This window comes from Rattus norvegicus, chromosome 2 (genome assembly GCF_021556685.1).
Source record: "Rattus norvegicus strain SHRSP/BbbUtx chromosome 2, alternate assembly SHRSP_T2T, whole genome shotgun sequence".
NCBI lineage: Eukaryota > Metazoa > Chordata > Mammalia > Rodentia > Muridae > Rattus > Rattus norvegicus.
This window is the reverse complement of record NC_141535.1, coordinates 53601525-53626293: the sequence shown is the minus strand read 5'-3', so window position 1 is coordinate 53626293 and position 24769 is coordinate 53601525. Positions and strand designations below refer to the sequence as shown.

The following is a 24769-nucleotide window of genomic DNA, read 5'->3' as shown; positions in this document are numbered from 1 at the left end:
CTTGTGCCTGGAGACAGCCACACCCAATGGATGACCAAGTCTCCAGATGACAGATATCCATTGTCTCTCATTTGTGTGTTAAGGCTTGCTGGATACATGAAATCGTGTTTTCTTCTTGTCACATGTGAGTCCCTCAGGAAAATGTATGGGGAAAAGTTGCCTAATGATCTCAGGGATGCTTGAGAGGTGGATGGGGTCAGAGCTAGAAAGAGAACACAGAGCTGCATGAAATCAAGGACACGCAGCTTCACATGTGGGCAAACAGAAAAGGGTGAATGTATCTGTCACTTTTCCTTGGCTCTGATAAAACAACATAATCCAGATCAAAGCAACTTGTGAAAGAAGGGGTTAGTGTGGATTATGGTTTCACAGAGTTAGAACCCTTGACAGCAGAGGGAAGGAATGGCTGAGAGTGCTCACATCGTGTTTCACCACCAGATGGCAGCACCACCCATAGGGAAGGAGTGAGAGTGAGACAGAGAGACAGATTAACAGAGACAGAGAGAGAGACAAGAAGAGGGAGAGGCACACAGGAAGATGAAGAGAGGGAAGAGCAGGGGGAGGGAGAGGGGGAGGGAGAAACACTTAGAATCACTTCCTTCCAAAATGAGAACACCTCCTTATCTTTCAAAAAGAGTTTAACCAACTAGGAGCCAACCCCATTCAAATATGAGCCTGTGAGGACCACCTTCCTTTAAACCACCACAGAATGAATGAATGGAAATTGGATGGAAGAATGAATGAAACAACATATTTATAAAGAATGACAAATCTTCCATGCTTATACCTATCAATTACAATCAGGGTGCATGTGTTTGGAGGTGCACTAGGTACAAAATAACATCTGGGTACCCGGATATTTCCTGTAGCTCTCTGAAGACTGCAACACCAGCAAGTTCTCAGGTTATCTCTGGTTCCATGCCTAGAAGAAACAGAGTCAAGCACTTTTAGTCATTTTGTTTTTAAGCTCTAAAAAACAAAAAAACAAACAAACCCAAAGAATGTTTATTTGCTTTCCTCACACTCCTAAAATGCAAGAAAGACTTCCTTTTTTTAAAAAAAATCTTTATTTATTTTACGTATGTGAGGACACTGTAGAGTGAGTACACTGTAGCTGTCTTCAGAGACACCAGAAGAAGTTTTCAGATACCATTACAGATGGTTGCAAGCCACCATGTGGTTGCTGGGAATTGAACTCAGGACCTCTGGAAGAGCAGTCGGAACTCTTAACCACTGAACCATCTCTCCAGCCCCTGCAAGAAAGACTTCTTTTGGGTAAGAGAGTTCCAGTGGGATGAAGTCCATCACAGCAGGGCAAGCACAGCAGCAGGAAGAGGAAGTCCATTGTTTTCATTGCATGAGGAGTTAAAAAATACAAGAAATGTATCTTAGGCTTTCAAACCTCTAAGGCAGTTTGAACCTCAGGGGTTAGACTTCACCACTACAGACAGAAGGCAGGGCAGCATGAAACAGAAGCATGATAGTCACATTGCTGAAAGTCCTTTCTTGTGCTATGTGACAGGAAGCAGACCATTTAATTGCAGCTCGGAGACAGTTTTGTGAGAGGATTTCACATGAGGCTCCTTCACTATTCACTGAGCTCACCTTACTTCCTCCAGAGCTAAAGTCCAGGAGTTCTCTTCAAGATGCCCTTTCTGAATGGCCTGGTGCAAATCTGCTCTCAGCCTCCTTCTCTCCTCAAACCTTCTTTGATCTCTGTTTCAATGGAGAACATTACTGTCACAGTAAATATTTGAAAAATGTCAGACATTTTATCCCACTCTGTGCTGGCACCCATAGGGACATATGGTAGTGCAGGGTATTTTTATCTCAGTGGCTCCTCAGAGCCCCCAGGGACTCTCTGACCCAGGTGGTCTGTGAGCTGATCCAGGGTGCACCTTGCCAAGCTGGTCTCTAGAGTTAGTTCTGGCATGGAGAGCCATGTCTAGTTACCCATAATTCATCTCTGGTTAGTATCTCTCCAAACAGCTCTCTGCTAGCTGCAAACTCTCTGGTTCCAGCTACACAGTAAAATCAGGGCTGTGGAAGTCCAGCAGCAGCTGGCCTACTGCAACTCCCTGCCAAGGGCTCTGTCCTGACTCTCCACAACCGTTCCCTGGTAGGTAAAGTACAAACTCCCAACCACTCAGTGAAATCAGGACTCAATAAACTGTAATTTACCAATCAGATTTACATGTTAAATTCTCCATCCACAATACATCCACACAGTAACCTCACAACCTCCCCCCTAGATAAGATAAATTTCTCTACAGAAATCCATCCCTTATGAAATATACTTAACTGCCTAGGGCCATTCAAGACCACCGAGCCCTGGGTCGTCCTTCCCTGTCTCCATCTTGATTCTCCTTTTCCTTCCCATTCTCTCCCAGCTTACAAAAGCTTCGTCCCCAACCTTATTTTTTTACTCTCCAATCATGGCCTTGACCTAACGTGTGCCATCCCTCACCTGCATATAGACATCAGCGTACACATTGACATGAGGTTTCAAATTCTCCATGTGTGACCATTAATGTCCCTTAGGATCTGTTATTGCACAGGTGGTCTGCACTCTCACTTGGTGACTGTCCCATAGCTCTCTGTTCCTGAGCGTATTCAGAGCACATTTCTCCCTAAGGTATCACACTCAGGAACACTATAGATCTTGGGAGATCCCAATGCTACCGGAAACTATCCAGCTTTGATTTGCTTTAAGACACATCTTCTCCTGTACAACTCATGTGGGTGTCAGGAGACTTAGGAATGCCCCCTGAATAAATCAACAAATTGGAAAAAAACTAACAGAATAAATTAAATTAAACAATAAATAAGATTGTAGGTAATTTTGACTTTGTGAAAACTTATAAATAATATTTGGGGACCCATGAAACAAGTTTCACAAAACCTAGAAATACTATAAGCACAAGGTAAAGAAGGAAATCATCTCTCAAGAGAAGTAATGTAGGAGAATGTGTGATATCTGGATTCTTTATGGAAAGTTACCTTTCTTTATAAAAATTCTTCTTTTATGACAGATCGTTACATGATGTTTTAAATGTTATATCCTAAAAGTCATTGTGCTTACACAATATACCTAGCGTTTATTAAAGTCATCTCATTACAGGAAATACTATCCTAAATGAATGCAATACTATTTTTTAATTCAAGGATATTCTAGATTTTAAAGATACCCATTGGTTTTTATTGTATATGTGTGAGTGTTTTTCCTGCATGCATGTGGGTTCATAATGTGTGTGCATGGTGACCACAGAGCCCACAGAGTGCTTCAGACACTCTGAAATGCGGTGAGTCTCCATGTGTGTGATGGGAACTAAGCCTGGGTCCTCTGCGAAGGTGATTTGTACTCTGAGCTCTTGAGCCTCTCTCTCTATCCCCTGCAAGTGTGTTTCCATTTGACTTATCTGTTTAATTAGTGCACACTGCTGTTTTGCATGCATGTGTGTCTGTGAACCAAATGTGTGCCTGATACCTGCAGATCCCTAAGGAGAGTCTCTGACCCCCTGGACCTCGAACAACACATAGATCACATATACAAGTTTTTAAATCAAGACTATAATGTATAGCATAGGAAAATAGGTGTTTATCAAATATCTATATATCAAATCTCCTTTCTATCCCTTTAAATGGTAGCATTCAGATTCTAGAGGGTGTTCAGTTTGTAATTTTAGATCATTTGAAAAACTAACTTGGGGGCATCTTGGGGCTGGCTGTACCCAAGAAACAAAACGTAACTAACTCTCTGCTTCTTTCAGACGTCTGCTTTCAATAGTATCTCTAAAAGAACACAGCAAACCAGACCTTAGACTAAAAACATAAATCACTCTTTATGCTGTGATGGTACATGACTCTGATGTTAGTACTTTTGAGTTCAGGAACAAGCATGAACTACATAGTGAGTTCCAGGATGCCCTGGGCTACATAAAGAGACCCTAAATAAAAGGAAAAGAAGGAAAAAAGGAAAAGAAGGAAGAAAGGAAGGAAGGAAGGAAAGAAGGAAGGAAGGAACCACTCTATTTCTTACTCCTCTGTGTGTGTGTGTGTGTGTGTGTGTGTGTGTGTGTGTGTGTGTGTGTGTGTGTGTAAAAATGCTTTTGGGGAGGATGGAGCAAAAGTACTTTTAGATGAAAGCCAAATGTTCCCAGTGGAAATTTTATCCTAAAATCAAGATTTTTTTTAAAAGGGAAACAAAGAAAGGAATAGCACAGGGCTTTTACTTTCGAGCATGTTCAGAAGTCTCTGCAGGACTTAGGACTTGAAAGTAGGCTATGGATGGGTAGGTTAGAAAGAACACACCAGAGAAGATGGTGGAGTTTTATATCCAGAGACGTCTTCACAGGCTCTAGCGCACTCCAGGAGCCATGATCTGCTCCTGCCTAGTTTAGCACCTATAAGCCCGGTCTCAGGAAGGCTGCATTGATCAGGTGCACAGTTCCAATCTAAAGAGATGCTTGTCTCTGCTCCAGGATGCAGGAACTTGCCTCAAGACATTTGTTGTTTCCTGGGACACTATCTATGCTGATGTGGAAAATGGAGAGCACCAGGGTCTGAAGAAGACTGGTGTTCTTTGGGCTTTAGTGTGCTAATGTGTGCAGTTAAACTGGTAATCCAAGGGGAACAACTTGAAACAGCACAGTATAAATTCAGCCTGCACTTTCTTTGCCTTTGTGATCTAAATAAGAAATTGATCCTTTTCAGAACGGCTAAATTTTCATAAAATCATCCTTTCATGTTAAAAGTCTCTTCTGTAAATAAATGTTGAATATGTAAGAACCAGTTAATTATACTCGTGAAAATTCAATCTATTTAGTGGATGCTGAAATACCTTAGGTCTTACAATCCTATTCTGACTCAATTTGCTTTACCCAGAGAATTCTCAGCCTTCTATTCTACCCTCCAATATCCACACATTTCAGATTTCACTGGCCTTGACCATGGGGCAGATGTAGTCACCAAAATAATTAAAGTAAACTAAAATAACAAGAAACATATAGGCAAAAACTAATCGACAATATTATGTCTATGAAAGTTCCATGGCTTCCCTTAACACTATCTGCCTTTTAAGACCACCAAGCATTTGTGGTTCTGCCTTTAAACTCTTTGTACATCTGAGCTTGGTTTTCATAGACTTTTCAGAGGTACAAGACTGTTCTTTATCGGACATAAAAAAAAAGGACTTTCAACTTTTAGTTGGCTTCATTAACATGGTTGTCAATCCCTAATTTCCGGAGTTATTATTAAGTCCATCCTTAAATAAATAAAAAAAATTGACTTTTACAAAAAATTCCTTCTCATTTGAATAAATTATCAATTATTTAATGGTGAGTCAATCCTTAATGTAAAAAAATCAAGCTTTAAACAAAAATCTCATCTGTTCAATAAAAGTGAGTTTTTTGAATGAAGTCATTCATGAAATGAAACAAAACAAAAAAATACAGCAAAAACCCCTACTTCTATATTAAAGTGGTTCCTTATATGGAAATTCCCCTTTTGCTACACCACTGCAGTCTCAACACTGCCAACATGGATACTAAAAAAGGAGATACCAATAGTCATGCAGACCTGGAAGTAGGGGAGCCCGTAAGGCCAATGGATTAGACAAAGTAATTAACTAACTTTTAAAAACAAAACAAACGGGCTGGAGAGATGGCTCAGTGGTTAAGAGCACCGGACTGCTCTTCCAGAGGTCATGAGTTCAATACCCAGCAACCACATGGTGGCTCACAACCATCTGTAAAAGATCGGATGCCCTCTTCTGGTGTATCTGAAGACAGCTACAGTGTACTTATACATAATAAATAAATTAATCTTAAAAAAAAAAAAAGCCAAGGGATGTGAGAGCAAGAGAAACAGTCTTCCCCAGCTCCCAAACTGATTATCTAAAACCAAGTGCTCAGGCTTGAAGTCAAGTGACATTGTACAGACTGATCAGGTGGAATTCATACATTAGGAACACACACACAAGCACACCAAGTATACAGACACGCAAACATGCAAACCAACACATATATGCTGCAAAACCAGGGAGAGAGGCTGGTACCACAAGGGATCTTAGAACAAGATGAAGGGAGTGAGGAGACCAAAAAAATGAGGTAATTATATGTTAATTTAAAAAACACTAATTTTTTTTTTTTTAAAAATCACACTTTCTGAGCCAGGCTTGGTGGTGTACACATTTAAGCACCACCCAAGCAGCAGGAGAATGTGTTTAGTGCAAGGACAGCCTGGTTACATAGCTACTGCCAGGACAGCAAGGGCTACGTAGAAAGATCCTATCTCAAAAGAAACAAACAACAAAACAAAACACATTCTTTTAAATTCAGTCTCCATCCTCTAACTAAAACCAGTTTTATAAATAAATGGTGTGGTTGTCTAAAGGCAGCGATGTTCTCACACAGTCAACCCTTGAATAAATGTTCACCCTCTGTAGGAAACACTGTCCTCTTCCTAGAGGCCATGATTACAAAGCATGTGTATTTTCTTTCATAATGGAGCTTCAAAATCGCGGTTAGATGAAAACTGACATTTTTACTTGAAATTTGTACAAAGGTATAGGACTGTCTCAAAGATGAACAAACATTAAGAATAGAACCAAAACTTTAACTATGTGTCAAAGAAGCAAACCTGGGATGAGTCTTCCAACACTTACCAGGTTCAGTGTCTCCACAGGGAGAATTACTTAGTTTCCTCTGAAGTTCAGAATCCTGCATCAGCAACTGGGTCTTGGCAGGGATGGGATTGATTCTGCTGCTGCTTACATTCAGCCAACATTGCAGCTCCCTTTTGGAAATTCAGTTGCTTTTTCTTAACTAGTACAAGGGCACTGCTGGGTGTTAAGTAGCCAGACTTGGTGAGCAGGGATAACCATAACCTGACCAGAGGGGTACCACATGTCTCCAGGTCTGGATGCATCCCGGAGTGTGATTGCCCCGTTATGTGTAGTCCTGACTCATGTACAAGGTTTTGCTGCCTGGATTGCTGTTGGTCTTACTGTCATCCCCTGTCTGTACCCCAATCCACCAACCCACCACCCATCCCATCTAAGGATGTCTTCTATCTGGAATTAACATTCGTCCAGGATGGAGATCAGAGGCTCCTAGCTGCTAGGGTCTCAGACCAAGGCCAGCTGGTTCTGGGTGGGGCAGATTTCGGTCAGTAAATGGCCACCAGTTCCTCTTTGGCTGAGCCTCCAAGTTTCTGCAAGTTTTCTGAGCCACCAGGGGAAATTCTCTTTGCTCAATGCAGGCAGTTTTAAGGTGCCAGGGTGACCAGGGCCAGCACAGCTAGAAGGGAGGCAGCTCAGTGGTGTCTGGGCTTGTCTGTGTGTTTTTAGCCACTCCCTGACTGTGGCCGACAGGATGCAGATGAACTCCAGTCCTCTGGAAATCCAGGTCCAATCAGGACCAGCACGAGGTCATCCTCAGGGAGCCGTGTCCCAAGTACTCAGAAGCCAGACCAGTACCTTCCCCAGTGATCCAGCAGCCCTCACCCTGCAGTGACTGAATTGTCTAGGCTCTTCTACATCTGCTCAGCCCTGATCTGCCTTAGGTTTCCTTTTCCTGGCTTCTGACAGATTCTCCATTTCCTCTTCTGTGGGCACATTTACTTTCTGTTTTTAGCAATGACACACTTAAACTGTTCCCCACCTCAACCCCAGCATGCTTGTGATTTTTGGAAGGCGGGTAGAGGTTGGCAAACCAGGATTGGCTGGTTTAGCTGCCTGGTAGACTTTTAAAATGCACAACCAGCTGGCTGCAGAAGTCTTTGCCCTCTCACACCAAGCTGCTAAGCAGGCACAGCTGTCCTAAACTCTGGAATACAGAAAACCTGAAACAGAGAAACTGCAGAGGACAGAGATTCACAAGACCTTAGCTCTTTACCTCCCTGCTGAGAGCTGTGTTTGTGCTATGGCGCCCAGTTACCTGTCTGTGAGGTTGATAGACCAGGGAGAACAGCAGAGGCTCAGCCTGTTTGTGTCCCCACCCGGGAAAATCTTCATCCATGGCCTGTGCCTTGCTCCCCAGGTGTTAGGAGATTTATAATCAGGTGACAGCTGCATCTTGGGCAACTGATTCTTGCAGAGAACACAGCAATCCTGTCAGCTTGGCTCCTCCCATCTGTCCTGGAAGCAAGAAACCAGAGGTTCAGGTCCCAAATGAGGACACCGGGGAAGTAATGCAATGCTGTTACTCTAGCATACATCTGGAACAGCCCGCAGCCTGGTGTTCAAGGAGCATGCGCAGACCTCGGTCTTGAAGCAAGGCTTGTTCTAGCGTGGTCTATCAGTCGCCATCTGCTGGTGGAGAAGACTTGCAGTTCTGTTAGGTCTCCTGGAGAGGATCCGCACCCCAAGGCTCCCCTCCCTTTGCTGCTGCGCACAGTTGTTGGCACCATAGCGAACAGGGTCCTCCTCTGCTGAGTCTAGGAAAGAAGGGAGGAGCTGAGCTAGCTCTGTGCTCTGCCAGAATAGATTTTTCCAGACAGAGGCTGCCACAAGCCTGGGGTGAGATTCCCCAAGAGGCGCACAGGTAGGAAATTTCTCCTGAGACCAGCTAGGAAGGCAGAGGCCAAAGGCTGTTTCTTTAGGTTGTGACAGCAGAAGTCTGGGCTTTTTGCTAGCTTAACTGATTCATTCAAAGCACCTTTCAATCTCACCGACCACAAACTTTGTTCTTTGGCATAAACTGTACTCACACCAGGAAGAGCCTAGTTTGTGGCTCCTGAAGAGGTTTTTCTGTTTCAGTTTTCCCGACTACACAGGTTAGGAAAGCAGAGCTTCCTCAGCAGCGTGTGTCCTGAGGCACAGCCTGGCAGACAGCCAGCTCTGCACTTAAAAATATTTCACACGGGGAAGAGAGGGCTGAACCCTCATTGCTATTGACAACATCTTCTTTACCCAGCCCAACACAAAAGGTGACAGGGACCAAAATCTCTAAGAAAGCTCAGAGAAGACAGTATAATTTATATCATTCCTAGAACCAAACCCAAACTTTGCCACGACAAAGAATTCATTGAAGCCATTAGCCGGAAAAAAAATCTGGAGACCAACTCCAACTAGTACTGTGTGGACCTTGAAGCACCAAGAAGAGTCTGCATTGCAGGTCAGGGCTCTGGTAGGTGGGTAGCTGAGAAGAGAGGCTGCCAAGCCACACGTGGAAGCCCGCCTGTAGGTGGCACTGGTGAGACCTGAATTTCTGAGGAGTCTGGAGTTCCTCTGCAGTCTACTGGCCATGGCCAGGGAACCTCCTGAAAATGCACAGCATTATTCAGGGACCACCACACAGGTGACCTCCTGGCTCTCCTGGGGTCTAGGTGACCCCCATCACTGGCCTACCTTCAGCGAAAGTGAAGTGTACAGGCTAAGGCCTAGGCTGAAAGAACTCAGTACATTCAAACAGCCCAAGAGGCTCAGAAGTCTATTTTCACACACAAATCCACTCTGCCCAGAAGTCTCTGCCCTGGCTCTGCTGAAGCACTTCCCACCACCCAGGACAAGAAACGCTGAGCCTCTGGATGCGCGCTTACACAGAAGCTGGAGATGACCAGCTGATTCATCTTGACATCCAGGTGGATGACTGAGCTGTCGTTAGACAAGAAGGATACAGTAAGGATGAGGGGTAGGGAGATCGCCTAAGACAGGAAAATCCTGGTACTTTGTCCATTTGAGTCAGTTCAAGAAACACAGCAATCAATCTTACAAACTGTATCCGGACGTGGAGACCACTGGTGCCTGCACCCCAGGCTTACCTGGACCACTGGAGATTCCTCTGTTGATAATTGTCGGTTTAGTTCTGTACCAGATTTTTTGTTCAATTACTTGAGTTGCTGGAGTCTAACTTCTTATGTTACTTCTCCATTTTTGATATTAGCCCTCTGTCAGATGAAGAGTGTTGAAGATCCTTTCCTAATCTGGGGGATGCCGATTTGTTCTATTGACAGTGTCCTTTGCCTTACAAAGCTTTTCAGTTTCATGAGGTCCCATTTATCAATTGTTGATCATGGAGCCTGAGTCCTTGGTATTCATTCAGGAACTTGTCTCCTGTAGCAGTGCTTTCAAGGGTGTTTCTCACTCTCTCTTCTATGAGACTCAGTGCATCCAATTTCATATTGAGGTCCTTGGACTATAGTTGTGTGCAGGATAACAAATATGGATCTATTTTCATTCTTCTACAGGTGGACATCCAGTTAGCCAACACCATTTTTTGTAGATGCTTTGATTGTTTTCCATTGAATGGTTTTGACTTCTTTATCAATACCCAATGTCAATAGATGTGTGGGTTTATTTCTGGTTCTTTAATACCTATACCCTGTGCGTTTTCATCACTATTACTCAGTAGTGCCAATTGAGGTCAGGGATGGTGATTCCTCCCAAAATTCTTTTACTGTTCAGGATTCTCTTGACTATCCTGGGTTTTTTTGTTTTTCCATATGAAGTTGAGAATTGCTCTTTCAGGTTCTGTAGGAATTATGTTGGAATTTTGATGGGGATTGCATTGAATGTGTAGATTGCTTTTGGTATGATGTCCAGTTTCACTATGTGAATCCTATCTCCCCATGAGCATGGGAGATCTCTGCATCTTCAGATATCGTCTTCAAGTTCTTTCTTCTGGGACTTGAGGTTCTTGTCATACAGATCTTTTACTTGGTTGGTTAGAATTACACCAAGATATTTTATATTATTCCTGGTTATTTTAAAGTGTGTCATTTCTCTAATTTCTTTCTTGGCCTATTTATCATGAGGGCTACTGGTTTTTTTTTGAGTTAATTTTGTATCTAGACACTTTCCTGAAAGTGTTATCAGCTATAGGACTTCTACAAATTTTGGGGGTCCTCCACAAATAGTAATGCTTTGACTTCTTCCTTTCATGTGTGTCCTCTTGATCTCTTTTAGCTGTATTATTGTTCTGTGTAGAAGCTGAAGTATATCATTGAATAGATAGGGACAGAGTGGGCAGCCTTGTCTTGTCCCTGATTTTAACAGAAATGGTTTAAGTTTCTTGCCACACCCATTCATGTGGAGTCTGTGTGACCTGAAGATCTTGTGCTTCGTTTCTGTCCAGAACAGAGGCCTGTGCCTGGAATGGCTCGGCCTCCTGGAGGTCCTGGCCATCTCCCTACAAAAAGATGATGACCAGGGTCCATGCTTGCGGTGGAGGTGCCGTCTGTGTTCTGGCCTTGGTGATCTCAACAACTTTAAGCCTGTCAACAATATCTAAATCTAAGAATATAGCAGTGTGGCAAGATGATCATGTACCTTTAGATGTTCCAGGAACTAAAAGTCCAGTGATGGAAACATCTCACACCATCAACTGCTGCACCCATTAGTTCTCAACAAATATGAGAAAAATGAATTACAGTTATTAAGAACATGACTGTTCCAACAAGTCTTTGCCCCCTTTTTGTTTAGCTTGATTCAGAATAGTAGTGACTTTTTTGGAAAGATCATAGGTTCAGCAAGTTGAGCAAACTTATCAAGAATTAACTAAAAGAAAGAGAAGAACTAACATTGAACAAAAAGTAAAGAAATTGGGCTGGAGAGATGGCTCAGCTGTTAAAGGCTAGGCTCACAACCAAAAAGTAAAGAAATTACAAAAATTAGTGTTAGAGGCTAAACTGGAGAATAGAGTCTTGTTTATTAAAATTAATGGACAATGGTGGCAGCTCCGTTTATATAGAGGTCCTCATTATTACAGATGAGGACCTACAGATGCACCATACATGGATGGGGACTTATGACATAGATTTGACAAGGTGAGTAGTGGTGAACAGTAAAAAGACAAAGTATATTGAGCTTGGTTACTGCTAAAGACTTAGGAGGGCTTGACCTCTGTGGTGTGCGCTCTCACAAGAAGAGAGGCTTGAGACTCAATAGGCTGTGTATAGAACGATAGCTTTGTCTAAGAGAATGTGGTCTAATCTTTTTAGAAGACCATAGAAGAAAATCATGAAATGGTTACAAAAGTTTGCAAATTATCCAGAGGGGCCATAAACATAAAGTTTAAACTTTATCCAAACAAAGGTAAGTATTGAATGTACATCTGATGCCCACAAGTCCGATAGTATAACCACAGTCTTCTACACTATTGTCTGCGGCTAAAAACTGGTTCCTAGACTGTATGCTCAGTTTTCTTTGTACAAGAGACATCTGATGGGATAATAAATATTGCCAAGTATGATGTTCCTGTTTTGACTATATAAGTCTGTGCCAGAAAAAAATCTTTTTACAACAACACATATCTCGGGTTTGTGTCTGCCTGTCAAACCAAATCCATTCTCCACCTAAAATCCAAGCCTTGATCCCCTACTGATGCACTCCCCCTGGGTGGTTCCTGACAGTTTCTCTCCCTTTAGTTTGATGTTGGCTATTGGCTTGTTGTATATTGTTTTGATTGTGTTTACATATGTGCCCTGTATCCCTGATTTCTCTAATATTTTTACCATGAAGGGGTGTTGGGTTTTTATCAAAGTTCTTTTTAGCATCTAATGAGATAACCATGTGATATGTTTACTCTCAGTTTGTCTATATCGTGGGCTGTGTTGATGAATTTTCATATAAGGAATCATCGATGCATGCATGGGATGAAGCATCCTTCATCCTGATGATTTTTTGATATGTTCCTGGATTCAGTCTGTGAGGAGTTTATTGAGTATTTTGGTATCAATGTTCATGAGAGGAATTGGTCTGACATTCTCTTTCTTTGTGGCGGCTTAGTGTAGTTTAGACATCACGGTCACTGTGCCCTCTCTGAATGAGTTTGGCAGTGTTCCTTCAGCTTTTATTTTATGGAATAATGTGAGGAGTATTGAAATTAGCTTTTCTTAGAAAGTCTGGTAGAATTCTCTAACAAAACCATCTGGCCCTGTGCCTTTTTGGTTGGGAGATTTTAATGACTGCTACTACTTCTTCAAGGGTTGTGGGGCTGTTCAAATGGTTTACCTGAACTTGATTTAACTTTGGTAAGTGGTATCTATCTAGAAAAGGTTTCATTTCATTCAGATTTTCCAATTTTGTGGAGCAGAGGTTTTTGAAGTAAAATCTACTGATTCTATGAAGTCCCTCAGTGTCACTTGTTGAGCCTCCCTTTTCCTTACTGGTTTTGTTTATGTGGATTCTCTGTCTGTCTCTCTGTCTATCTATCTATCTATCTATCTATCTATCTATCTATCTATCTGTCTATCTATCTATCTATCAGTTAGTTTGGCTAAGAATTGTTTATCTTGTTGATTTTCTCAAAGACCCAGGTCTTGGTTTGGTTGATTCTTTGAATTTTTTTCTTTCTTCCTAACTGATTGATTCCAGCTATGGTTTCTATAATTTCCTGCATTTTACTCCCTTTTTGTGGGTTTGCTTCTTCTTTTTTCCCCTAGAACTTTCAGGTGTACTTTGTGATAGCTACTCCTGGCTGTCAACTTGACTACATCTGGAATAAACTACATCTGGTAATGAGGGCACACCTGTGCCCCAGATCTCAACAGGGAGTTCTGGAAGGATAGTGGCCTTGAAAAGCTTAACCACAGGCAAAGTAGTACACAGCTTTCATCCTAGGGGTCTGAGGCAGTTAGATTTCTGAGTTTAAGGTCAGCGTCTGACAAAACCAGTTCCAGATCGAGGCTTGGATGTACACACCTTTATTCTGAGCCACACCATCTGCTACAGACCTATATGAAGACACTGGTAGAAGGAGGATTCACTCTGCCTGCTTGCACTTACTTGAGAGCACATCTGTTGGAACCTATCTGGCCAGGATTGCAGCTTATCCAGAAGACCAGCTGAAACTGCTGGACTTTTGGATTTCCCACCACAGCTGCCCATTGTTGGGTTAGTTATGCTACCGATTGTAAGTCATTGTAATTAATTCCCTTAATATATAAAGACATTCCACAAGTTCTGTGACTCTAGAGAACTCTAACTAAATGACTTTTAAATTTCTCAAATGGGAACTTTCTGATTCTTTTATGAAGGCAAATTATTATGAACTTTCCTTTTAGGACCACTTTTTTGTCACAAATTTGGGTACCTGTTGACTTCATTTTGATTGAATTTGAGAGATTCTTTACTTTCTTTCTGTATTTCTACCCCGACCCAGAGACCATTGAGTAGAGAGTTGTTCTGATTCCAAGAGTGTGGAGGCTTTCTGTTTCTCTTCTTGTTGAATCCCAGATTTAAATCCATGGTGATCTGACAAGATACAAGGGGTTATTTCAATTCTCTTGTATCTCTTGAGGCTTGCTTGGGATTAACTATACTCTCAGTTTTGAAGAAGGATCCATGAGGTGCTGAGAAGAAGGTCTATTCCTCTGTGTTTGCCATTGAGCTACATTCACAGTCACTACCATGGCATTCTGTCACTGAATTCAGGCAAAATACAGAAAGCAGCTATCATGAAAGAACTATCAATTGAAAGTGTTTGATAAATTGATCTCCATAGATTTAGCAGCTGCATCTGTAGATACAAGTAATAAATAAGCTAAATCAGGCACCACTCCTGAAGTGAATATATTAAATACATATTACAAGGAGAAATATTGCAGAATAAGAAGTAACAGATAAATATAATGTTAATTATATTGTCAATTTTTCCAGATTAATATAATTTCTCCCTTTCCTTTGCTCCCTCCAAAGCCGGAGCTACAAACAGAAACCCTGTCTCATGAAAAAAAAGTTGTGGTCTAGGTCAATCAGAAACTACATGGGTGATGGCTAACTTATTTCATTTTAAATATGAAAATCGTACCAAATTTGAATGCTCATTAGGTACAGGTAATCTAGGACTAGGTTCCAAGTGCTAAAATTCTAAGTGGGAACACAAGTATTTTTTGTTTCATTTTGGTGGTTGTTGTTTGTTTGTTTTGAGATGCGGTGTCTCTGTGTAGCCCTATTTGAACCAGAGCCTGCTCTGTTGGCCAGCCCGGCCTCAAACGCACACAGAGTAGCCTGCCTCTGCCTCCTGAATGGTGGTATTAAATGTCTGCATCACCACCCCACAGCTGCACAGGACAACCAACCTAATTACTCTGTTTGCTGCTCATTTCTCTATTCCAAGGAATCTGGGCATTAACAAATCCCTTACACAGTACTCCATTTTCACTTTGACAGGATTAGGCTCCGAACTCATTTGTTCTATGAAGGAGGGGTATTCTCCGGACTTTGGAATCTGCCCTAAACTGCAGCAGAACACTATATAAAAGCAGGTTCTGCTCTGGAGAGCATCTGGTCCTTAACTCTGCTGCTGGGTTGGGAAGCTGAAGCCATGGCTTTCAGAGCTACCTGGAAGGAAGCACCACCCAGAGCCCCACAAACCGCCAGACTTAAACCTAGAAATGGTCTGGACCTGGGCAGTGGATATTTTTGAGGCCCTCAGCCAACATTCCTGCCAGCGTCCCTGGTGCTGTGGACCTGGGAAACCCAGCACAGCCTCACTGCTGGATGAAGCTGCATTTGGGGGTGAGAGGGGACAGAAATGCTGCAGAGAGCCACATTTTGAGGAGTCAATGGATGAAACTGCAGAGAGACCTCGGGGTCCTCAAGACGTAGGAGCCATTTCCAGGAGAAGGGTCCATTGGGCTCTGAACCTGCCAGAAGATGACGAAACCCACCGCGGTGCAGAGATGCTTGCCCCAGGTGAATCCTTGAGCCAAGAGGGCTCCCAGAAACGACTCAAAACCGAGGCTTACATGAGAGAGGAACCTGGAAAGGAAAGACTCCCAAGCATTGTGGACAGCATACGCCTTGAGATCCTTCAATCTACTCCCTGGAGGCGCCAGAGAAACATGGAGCAGAGCCTCATGCTGCCTCTGTGGGCTTAAGGACTGTGCCCCACATGCCCTGGAGCCTTGAAGACTCTTTATTTTGTGCTCCTGATTGTTAAATGCATATGTTATGTAATATTTCCTTAAATCCATGTAGAATCATTGCATTCTGATGGAAAGTGTACATAATTAAAATCTTTTTTCTTGTTTTAGGGGCAAAGTCAGGATTCGAATCTGGGGAAGGAAGTGGTCACTAAACAAGTCAGAGAAATTTCACTGTGGGCAGGGTTTCATTGGTCATGGGATATGGACACTAACAGGCTTGGTAGGGACAAAAGAGTGGTCCACTCACTAACATTTCTTAAATATGATTTTCCAGAAGAGGGAAGAGTGGGAGTGTGGGTACATGAGTGGGAGTTGGGGGTATTGGAGGTGTGTGTGGCTGTAAGTGATCTGCAGGTTATAATGACAGGAAAGGGACAATCTGATTTTAGATCTTCTGAATTGGCTGATTGAAGATCAGGTGATGGCTCAGGGTTTCAAACTCATCCATTGCCCAGGTCCAGGTCAGTTCTAGGTTCAAGTCTGTCACCCAGAGGTGACAGAATATCAGGTCTAGGGAAGAACAAAATACTTCTCTTTACGCCTAGCTCTTTTCTGATGTTACTGTGCCAGAACCAACAAATGGGGTTCGTGGATGGGATCCAAAGTACAGCAAAAGGCCTCTAAGGTTTATAATTAAAAATAAGAATTCCCAGAGCCCAGAATGCTGGTGCACACTCTAATCCCAGCACCTTAGAGTCAGGCAGATTTCTGTGTCCTATATAGTAAATTCCAGGACAACAAGGACGACATAGTGAGACCCTGTTTCAATAGGGAAGGATTCTTTCCATGTTGGGTATGGACATTCACCAACAAGAATTTCAGATGGTCAGATTCTTTGATAATCTTAGCTCTTGGGTGTGGGGTAGTATCTGTGTGCAGAGAGAAGGAGAAGATGAGTGGCAGAACAAGGAAATAAATCCCTAATGCTAATAGAATTTAGGGGAAAAGTCCCTGAGCTGACCAGGTCAGTAACTGAATTGGACACAATGTAAAGCAGCACCTGAGACAGCCAATCATGTTGTCCCACTCTAGGAGTGAAAGACCTTAGGGAAGTTGTTAGGTAGGATGTGAGGTCTGGCTAATCCCCTCTACAATAGCAGCCCCTGGGGCTTGAGAGTTCAGAGACTTCTGAATTAAAAGGGGAATGGGAATCCAAGCACTATGGTGGCTCAGATGAGACCTGCCTACCTGGCTTCTGTACGATGGTAATTTTTCTTTTCTTTCCTCTTTGTATTTATATGTTTGGGTTTTCTCTGTTCATCCTTAGTTGTCTTTGCTGGTTTTCTCTAAAACAGTTTTCCAGGAAAAGAAAAAAAAATCAAACTCCAGGAACCAGAACTATCATTTGAAGGGGCAGCAGCCTGCTTCCCTGAAAGTACATCCACTCCCCATAAAAGTCCTGCCCAGTGGGGAAACCCTCCTCCCTGCTTCACTCTGTGTTCTTAATGGATGGATTTCCACAAGAAGTCTTAATGCTGAACTCTCCTGATGAGTGGGACAGACCTTCCTTGATATATGTAGGCAGAGAATCCAGCTCTCACTTCCCTTGGGACCTTTTCTTTGTCCTCACACTCCTACTAGATTCCATAAGGACAGTGTAGCAGGTCCAGTGTTAGCATGCCCATGGCTCAGTGACCAGGCTGGAAGATTCCAGAGCTTGACTGTCCTGGATCCAGTCAATCAGTCCTGGTCAGTAGAGTGGCTGTCCTTTTGACTCAAGCAATATCTAAGCCAAACACCTTCCCCAAACCCAGCTCTAACACAATATTTTAGAGGTCAAAGATTCAGTAGTAAAAATAGTTTATATTTGTTTATTATCTATTCGAGGGGATACAGACTGAAAAGGCTTCTACATGTTTAAATTTATACTTAAGAAAATTTCAGAATATGCAGAAACCAATCAGCGCTGGAGTAGAGACAGTGCTCAACCATGAGTTTCAAGATACTCTCCTCTAAAATTTACTACCAAACTATTTTTTGTCGTTTTTGTACTAGAAACAGAAGTTCTACAGGAATGACTGGCATTTTGTAATGTCAATGAAGTATTGAAGAACTATTCCCCAGGTCTGCTCTTTAGAGGACATTGTGGATGACTACCGTTCTCTCAGGGATCAAAGTTATATTATCTGAGAATGTCCACCTCTTTTGAAAGGTCCAGGTGATGTGAATTAAAGAAAATGTTAAAAATTCAAAGGCAGGCTCTCTGCTCCTCCCTGTTTCAGAGATAGCCACATCTTCTCATGCAGTGACAGCCTTGTCACATAGACAAGATGGTGAAAGTAAGTTCATTAGCAAGCAGATGCAGCATTATTTGAGTTATAACATTAAAACTATAAATATGCACAGAGACCTGCTACAGTGTCATGCCAGGCACATAGTTAAAACTGTGAAGGCTCATAGAAAGGGCCTCCAGTGAGTCTGAGAAGATCCTGTATTATTACTGTAGGCGAAGCCGGAGGCCTCAGTCCAGACCAATGTCTCATTGCAAGGAACATTCTCAGGTAGAGCTGTGTGGGCAAAAGGTGTAATGTGTGACACACTGTGACACACCATGACACACTGAAGCTGTCAAAGAGAAATGGTTTATTCATTTACTTGGGTTTTTCTTTCTTTCTTTTGCAGGGGGATTACAAAGGCAGAGGCAAGATTTGGAGGGATGGGAAGATGTGTGTGATTGGGGTGTAAATGTATAATCCACAAAGAATCAATAGACTGTTTAAAAACATTAAGGAGGTTAAACATATAAATATCTGTAAAATAAAAATATGCATGGAATAGCACTTAGAAAACAAATTGGCTATGAACTTGAAAGAGAGCTGATATATTTGCATGGCAGGGTTTGGAAAGAGAAAAGAACAGAAAAATGTTCTCACTACTCAATAATCTCAAAAATGTACAAAATCATATAAAAGTTACCAAATATTGGCTATACTACCCAGGTCCAGCATTGAAACCACACAGCATAAAAAAACCATACAGACAAATAAAAACCTGACAGAGGTTTGCAAATGATACAGTTGAAAAGTTCTAGGTCACATTAAAACCTGGCAACATGTTGTAAAAGAAAGTCTATCAGACGCGACTGAGATTTAGTGCAGACATCAATTTGTAATCTTCCCGGGGCACGAGTAAGATGCCTTAGGTAACTTGCCAGACTGAAAACATGCTCTTCCCTAAGACATGCAATCCACAAACATTACACATTGGATGAATGTCCAGCATTTAGAAACGATCTCGAGCTGAGAAGCCCTGAAAACCATATGAAATCATGTGTGGATCCCATTTCCTGCATTCTGGTACCTAGGCCCAAGGGTTTCACCCAGCCTTTCCTCCACCCCTTCTGAACCCCTGGGTTTGCAAAGGATCCCACCACAGCCTCCCTGGCAAAGTCCGTTGCAGACTGAAAATTAAAGCACCGAGAAGCAAACTCAACTATGCTGTTTGCAAAGCAGCAGTGGAATTTAGCCTGAGCCTGCTAACACCTAGCAGAACTTGGTTTGGCTGACAAGTTTCCACCATTAGGAACAGACATCAGACAACCTAAAGCTTGGGTGCTGACCTACTCTGCAAGAGGCACGTTCTAGGGGGATGGAGAGATGAGATGGCTTAGAGGTTAAGAGCACTGACTGTTCTTCCAGTGGTCCTGAGTTCAATTCCCAGCAACCACATGGTGGCTCACAACCATCTATAACCAGGTCTGGTGCCCTCTTCTGGCATTCAGGTGCATATATGCAGGCAGAAAGCTGTATGATGTATACATAATAAATAAATAAATGTAAAAAAGAAGAGGCACATTCTAGTCAAATCAGCGCCCCCTCCTGAAGACTTCACCCAACTAGAGCTGTTAGGCAGAGCCGAGAATCTGCAAATGGACCATTTTTCACTGGCCTCTGCTCCCTCTCTGCTCCCTATCAATATGGAAAAGCAGGCAAGTGCACTAACCAGGGACTTACCCTGGACCACAATGCTAGGCTAAAACCAGACAGGTGTGGCTGAGAAACCATCAGGCTGGTGTCATCTGTTCCTTGCTCCTCAGACCAAGTGCATGCAAGGGCAATAATCAAGAGGCCACCTCAGAACCAGTGACAAGAGAGAAGCCAGTGTACAGGGCACCATTTAGCACTTCTGAGAAGCTGGGGAGCAGAAGAGGCTGGGTCTCCATCCTTTAGGTAGTGCTAGCCTAGGGAGGACAGCAGCCCATGGAGCAGCCTGTGCACTGGTGCAGGCAGAGGCCTTCTGCAGGCTCCAGACTGTAGGTATTTGTACTCTTTGAGGAGAGCGGGGTCAGATGAATCGGGAAATTTTTCCAGCTGAAAACGTCGGATTGCCGAAAGGACCACCTTCGTTTTGATTGCTGGACAACTGCATGGCAGGGCTTTGGTCAGTGGGAAAGCAATATCGAGACCGAAAAACCCAACCAAGAGAGAACAGAGCTTAGGCCCTTGTCCCCGCTGACCCCAAAAACTGTAAGGAAGCAGCTGCGTTCCAGATCTGTCTTCAGAGCGAATTTGTCATAATCCTGGGATCCTTTGCTCATGTATCGAACAGTTCTCAGTCAGAAAACTTAACTTTACCAGCAGCCGACGACACGAAATCCCCTATCGAAAGGACTTGGACAATTTTTCAGTTTTTAGAACAACCAGGAGGCCAATAGGCCTAGAAAACAAACAGAAACGCAGGCGACGGCAAGACATCTCCAGTCTGAACGCTGTGCCAAGGGAATTGGCAATCTGCAAATGCAAATTTTTGCTTCTGGCTAGGACTCTTTCCTTGACTCCTGCTCCCAGCGAGCCCACTATATGTGGAAAAGCGGGAACATTCCCTAACCAAGGACTTGTTCAGGATGGCAAGGCTGGGCTCAAACCACGATGGTGCCAGTGAGGCGCTATCGGGCTGGTATCTTTGCCTGCTTGCCTACTGGACAAGAGCACGCCAGCGGATAACCGGGAGGCCACCTCAGAAAAGATGGCTATGGAGAGGCCAGCAGACAGGGCATAGATTTAGCGCCCTGGACCACGCCTTCCCTGAATCGCGGAAGCTTAAAGCCAGACCTCTCATTGTAAGTTGAAACCTGCTTACCCTCTCAGGGGCCTTTCCATGAATCCTAGATGCAATCCCAGCTGCAACCAGTGCCTTGGAATATGGGCGGGCACTACCCAGAACATTCCCTTTAAATCACTTATCAAACAATTAAAAAATGACACGGACCATCGAAGGCAAATCTCCATGTGTGTTTATTGTGGAAGCAGTAGGCGGCCATGAAGATAGCAGGCTGCAGGTAGTGGAGAGGTTTAGGCACACAGATCCCCTTTGACAGAGACTTCGCTCAAAATCGCCAGAAATGCGCCTGCTCTTCTCTAAGTCTCCCTGCTGTCAAAGCCCAGCGGGCTGCAGCCAGGGATCGGGCAGCTTAGCAAGCAACGAATGCGCTCCAGGAGTCCTGACAGTGACTGTAGCCTAGTTCTCCAGTCTCTGGTAGCTTGTAGCTGGCACTTGCTGGAGACAATCCCGCCACAAGTCTCAGCGTCATGTGTGTCGTCGCCACGGTGGGGCGCTCTGAAACAGGACTCGGACTGCATCGCCACTGTGAAAGGTTCTTCTGCAGCTTCCTTCCGGGTTCCCGGAGTCGCGGCTTTCTCTGGCTGTTCCTCCTTGTTGGCGCGTACGGAGTCAGGAATGCTGGGCTCCGAGGTGCTCTGAATCCCGCAAAGGTCGGTCCCGGGGTAGATTCCCGCGAAGCCTATCCAAACTGGAAGCCTATGGAAGTCTAGGTCACTGCCTTCGAATGGGAACACACCAAGGACCGGATAGAAAGGAAGAGGCCAGGGACCAAGGTCTTCCGAGAAGCTGGGGAGCAGAGGAGGCTGGGCTTCTTGCGCCTCAGGGACCGAATCCCAGGCCTGCTTCACTTGCACAGACCAGAAAGTCGACTCCATCCCTCGAGCAGCACTTACCCCAGGAGGACAGCAGCCCGTGCAGCAAGCAGCCTGTGCACTGGTGTTTTCGGAGGAGCCTTCTGCGGGCTTGGGCTTGGGTATTTGTAGTCTTCGAAAAGGGCGGGGTCGGGTGAATTGGGAAATTTTTCTAGCTAAAAACGTTCGGTTGCCGGATGGACCTCCGAATTAAATCGCTAAACGAAAGAAATCGCTAAACAAAGGAAAAGTGCAACCTAAAGAAGTCGCCACACCAAAGAAATCGCTAAACCTAAGAAGTCGCTACACCAAAGAAATGCTATACCAAAAACAATCGTTACACCAAAAAAAAAAAAAATCGTTACGTCAAAGTAATCGGCAAACCAAAGAAATCAGTAAACGAAGAAAACGGTAAACGAAAGAAATCACTACCCCCCCAAAATGGTTACGCCGAAATAAATCGCTACACCAAGCCGAAAAAAACTCGCTATACCAAAAAAGTTGGTACGACAAAGAAATCAATAAACGAAAGAAAACGTCAAACGAAAGAAATCGGCACAACAAAGAAATGGCTGAGCCAATGAAATCCGTAAACCACAGAAATCGCTACACCAAAGAAATTCTGAAACCAAAGAAATCGCTACACCAGAGAAATTGCTACACCACAGAAATTGCTACACCACAGAAATCGCTACACCACAGAAATCGCTACACCACAGAAATCGCTACACCATAGAAATCGCTACACCACAGAAATCGCTACACCACAGAAATCCCTACACCACAGAAATCGCTACACCACAGAAATCGCTACACCACAGAAATCGCTACACCACATTAATCGCTACACCACAGAAATCGCTACACCACAGAAATCGCTACACCACAGAAATCGCTACACTAGAGAAATCGCTACACCACAGAAATCGCTGCGACAAAATATCCATCGCTACACTTAAGGAATTGTTACACTTAAGGAAATCGCTCCACCAGAGAAATTCGGAAACCAAAGAAATCACTACAACAGGGAAATCTTTACACCACAGAAATCGCTACACCAACGAAATCGCTACACCACAGAAATCGCTACACAGGAGAAATAGCTACACTAGAGAAATCCCTAAACCAAAGATATCGGTACACCAAAAAAAAAAAAAAAAATCCGTAAACCAACGAAATGGTGCACCATTGAAATCGCTACACCAAAGAAATCGCTACACCAGAAATCGCTACACCGGAGAAATTGCTACACCACAGAAATTGCTACACCAAAGAAATCGCTACGACAAAATATCCATCGCTACACTTAAGGAATTGCTACACCAAAGGAATCCATACACCAAAGGAATCGCTCCACCAGAGAAATGGCTAAACCAAAGCAATACTACACGCCCCCCCACACTCCCCAATAATCGCTAGGCCAAAAATAAAAATCGCTACAACAAAGAAATCGGTTTTCCAAAGAAATTGCTTCAACAAAATATCGATCGCTACACCTAAGAAATCTCTACACCTAAGAAATCGCAATATCAAAGAAATTGCTACACCAAAGAAATCTTTACATCAAAGAAATGGGTATACCAAAGAAATCCTTCCACGGGGGAAAAAAAAAAGTCTGGACATCAAAGTCGGCAAGTAAAGAAATCCTCAAGCAAAAGAAATCAACGAATTTTTGAAGCCTGCCTGTCTGTCAGAGTCTGGGTCCAGCGACAAAAAGAAAGCACCAAGGAACAAACTCCAGGAAGCGGTTTGAAATCACCATTGGATTTCGTCCGCAGTCCACTGAGTGCTGAACGGAACTTGGCTCTTTGAACACTTGCTCAGCTGAAAATTGAACTTTACAGACGGCCTACTGCACTAAATCCGCTGGAATGGAAAGGGATAGAACCATTGTTTTGTTGTTGTTGTTGTTGTTGTTGTTGTTGTTGTTGTTGTTGTTTCTTAACATTTAGAAACACTGGGAGGTCGAACAGCATAGGAAACAAACCAAAACCCTGGGGATCACATTGAAAGCCTGCATACTGGCTAGGGGAATGGAGTGTCTTCGCCCAGAATCGCACTGGAGCCTCCCTGGCAGAGTCTGATCCCAGTCCGACACAAAAGTACAATCAGTGCGAAATTAAAAAATCACGAAACCAAATCGCGTACGACGTTTGAAATCACCGTCGGATTTCAGCTCCACGCTATTGAGAGCCAAGCAGAACTTGGCCCGTCGGACAACTCCCAGCTACTAGGGAACGTGGTCAGAGAACTTAAAGTTCCAGCGCTGACCATCTTTAATTGACACCAATCCGAACGACGGCGCCGCTGCGCCCCCTGCTGTAAAGAAGTCGTCAGATGCCTGCAGCCCCCAAGCAGAACTGGCAGTGTGGTTTTAGCTTCTGGCCAGGACTCCTCCTGCCTTGGCTCCTGCTCCTTTCCTGTCCTGCCACTGTTTGGAGGAGCGGGCGCAGAGACTAACAAAGGATCTTTCCCTGCATTGCAATGCTTGGCCAACCCTTTCTGTGTGAGGAGAAGCCCTGAAGTTTCCTCCTCCTCTTGCCTTCTGGACACGTGCAAGAATAAGGTGAGCTGACAGAAGGGCAGCTGAAAGGACACTGCTTTGGTTCCCTGGCCAGTTTTTTGCTTGACATCTTCCGCGCAAAATAGGAACACAGCCATGCCTGAGATTCGGTCCAAACACGGATTGTCCAGTCGTTTTAAGGGGCGCAGGTCTGATTCCCAGGGAATCTTGCTTCATGAAAAACCTGTGGTTGGGGATGGACTCACCAAGCAACCACAAAAGATAAAAGTTGGAGCGATTTTCACCATTTGGAAATGAGGTCGGGAAAACAAAAGGAAACCGTTATGACCCGATCGCACCTCATGTCCATTCGCACCAACATAGAGCCAGCGCTGATCACCCCATTAATGTTCCGGGATGAGCAAATTGGCAGTTACTGAATGAATCATTTTGGTTTCTGGCTCTGACTCGTCCTTGGCTCTTG

General features: G+C 43.7%; 2 long non-coding RNA genes and 1 pseudogene across 7 annotated transcripts in view; 1 reads left to right on the top strand and 2 right to left on the bottom strand.

The window, feature by feature from the left end:
- Window positions 1–24769, top strand: part of LOC134485850 (uncharacterized) — a 704841-nt gene that overhangs the window by 446426 nt on the left and 233646 nt on the right. The window lies entirely within an intron of this gene.
- LOC120100722 (uncharacterized) lies at window positions 735–8322 on the bottom strand. Of its 4 annotated transcripts, none has more exons than XR_015674060.1 (4): window positions 6665–7295; window positions 1606–1714; window positions 1151–1253; window positions 735–922 (listed from the first exon to the last, which is right to left on the bottom strand). It is a non-coding gene; the product is annotated as an uncharacterized LOC120100722 (long non-coding RNA). The 4 variants fall into 4 exon arrangements; XR_015674059.1 differs by lacking the exon at window positions 735–922 and adding an exon at window positions 8216–8322 and having other exon boundaries at window positions 1045–1253; window positions 1606–1716; window positions 6665–8137; XR_015674061.1 differs by lacking the exon at window positions 1151–1253 and having other exon boundaries at window positions 6665–7545.
- On the bottom strand, window positions 21281–21806 carry Anxa2rl-ps1 (annexin A2 receptor like, pseudogene 1; annotated as a pseudogene).